Genomic DNA, 2,500 nt, shown 5'->3' with positions numbered 1-2,500 from the left:
GATGAAATTTACCACCCATTTTGAGCTGCATTCCCAAACAACTCGACTCGTCGAAGGAGTTTCACATAGGCCCTACCACCGGTCCAAGACGGGATTCTCACCCTCTTTGACATTCTGTTCCAAGAAATTTAAACCGAGGCGGTACCCGAAACATCCTCTACAAATTACAACTCGGACCCCGAGAGGCCAGATTTCAAATTTGAGCTGTTGCCGCTTCACTCGCCGTTACTGAGGCAATCCCTGTTGGTTTCTTTTCCTGCGCTTATTGATATGCTTAAGTTCAGCGCGTATTCCTACCTGATCCGAGGTCAACCTTGAGAAAAATTTCCCCAGGAGGGGAGATAGACCGCGTCCTGAGATCCCTTGATCCGATACGTGCTCAGTTAAGAAGCTCAGTGTACCGGGGGTTCCACGAGGCCGCCGTCATTGTCTTTAGGACGGGTGGAAAGGATGACTCTCCACCGGACCGTCCAACACCAAGCACGAGGGCTTGAGGGGTGATAATGACGCTCGAACAGGCATGCCCTTCGGAATACCAAAGGGCGCAATGTGCGTTCAAAGATTCGATGACTCACTGGAATTCTGCAATTCGCATTACTTATCGCATTTCGCTGCGTTCTTCATCGATGCCAGAACCAAGAGATCCGTTGTTGAAAGTTTTTGCTTTTAATTGAATAAATTCACTTAGACAAGAAATTCATGATTGATCTAGAGTTGGGATGAGGCTATCGACGGACACTGGCCAGAGGACGCCGAGGTAGGCGATCCTCCGGCGGTCGTTCAAAGACGGGTCCGCCGAAGCAACAGAGGTCTAGTAAACAAAGGGTTGGGAGGTCGGGCCTAGGAGACCCTAACTCGTTAATGATCCTTCCGCAGGTTCACCTACGGAAACCTTGTTACGACTTTTACTTCCTCTAAATGACCAAGTTTGACCAAGTTTCCGGCTCTGAGTGGTCGTTGCCGACCTCTCTGAGCCAGTCCCAAGGCCTCACTGAGCCATTCAATCGGTAGTAGCGACGGGCGGTGTGTACAAAGGGCAGGGACGTAATCAACGCAAGCTGATGACTTGCGCTTACTAGGCATTCCTCGTTGAAGAGCAATAATTGCAATGCTCTATCCCCAGCACGACAGAGTTTAACAAGATTACCCAGACCTTTCGGCCAAGGTGATGTACTCGCTGGCTCTGTCAGTGTAGCGCGCGTGCAGCCCAGAACATCTAAGGGCATCACAGACCTGTTATTGCCTCGTACTTCCATTGGCTTGAGCCAAAAGTCCCTCTAAGAAGCCGGCGGCCGACAAAAGTCAACCTGGCTATTTAGCAGGTCAAGGTCTCGTTCGTTATCGCAATTAAGCAGACAAATCACTCCACCAACTAAGAACGGCCATGCACCACCACCCATACAATCAAGAAAGAGCTATCAATCTGTCAATCCTAAGCATGTCTGGACCTGGTGAGTTTCCCCGTGTTGAGTCAAATTAAGCCGCAGGCTCCACGCCTGGTGGTGCCCTTCCGTCAATTTCTTTAAGTTTCAGCCTTGCGACCATACTCCCCCCCGAGCCCAAAAACTTTGATTTCTCGTAAGGTGCCGAACGGGGCATAAAAAAACCACCGTCCGATCCCTAGTCGGCATAGTTTATGGTTAAGACTACGACGGTATCTGATCGTCTTCGATCCCCTAACTTTCGTTCACTGATTAATGAAAACATCCTTGGCGAATGCTTTCGCAGTAGTTAGTCTTCAATAAATCCAAGAATTTCACCTCTGACAATTGAATACTGACGCCCCCGACTATCCCTATTAATCATTACAGCGGTCCTAGAAACCAACAAAATAGAACCGATGTCCTATTCTATTATTCCATGCTAATGTATTCGAGCAAAGGCCTGCTTTGAACACTCTAATTTTTTCAAGGTAAAAGTCCTGGTTCCCCACCACACCCAGTGAAGGGCATGGGGCTCCCCAGAAGGAAAGACCCGACCGAATCCGTGCGCTCGATTAGGAGGACAGATCAGCCAGGTCCAAGGTTCAACTACGAGCTTTTTAACGGCAACAACTTTAATATACGCTATTGGAGCTGGAATTACCGCGGCTGCTGGCACCAGACTTGCCCTCCAATTGTTCCTCGTTAAGGGATTTAGATTGTACTCATTCCAATTACGAGACCCGAAAGAGCCCCGTATCAGTATTTATTGTCACTACCTCGCTGAATTAGCATTGGGTAATTTGCGCGCCTGCTGCCTTCCTTGGATGTGGTAGCCGTTTCTCAGGCTCCCTCTCCGGAGTCGAACCCTAATTCCCCGTTACCCGTTAAGACCATTGTAGGCCTCTATCCTACAATCGAAAGTTGATAGGGCAGAAATTTGAATGAACCATCGCCGGCGCAAGGCCATGCGATTCGTTAAGTTATTATGAATCACCAAGGAGCCCAGAGGGCATTGGTTTTTTATCTAATAAATACACCCCTTCCGAAGTCGGGGTTTTTAGCATGTATTAGCTCTA

The sequence above is a fragment of the Fonsecaea erecta genome (genome assembly GCF_001651985.1).
Source record: "Fonsecaea erecta strain CBS 125763 chromosome Unknown Scaff11, whole genome shotgun sequence".
Classification (NCBI taxonomy): domain Eukaryota; kingdom Fungi; phylum Ascomycota; class Eurotiomycetes; order Chaetothyriales; family Herpotrichiellaceae; genus Fonsecaea; species Fonsecaea erecta.
Note: the sequence above shows the minus strand (reverse complement) of the source record.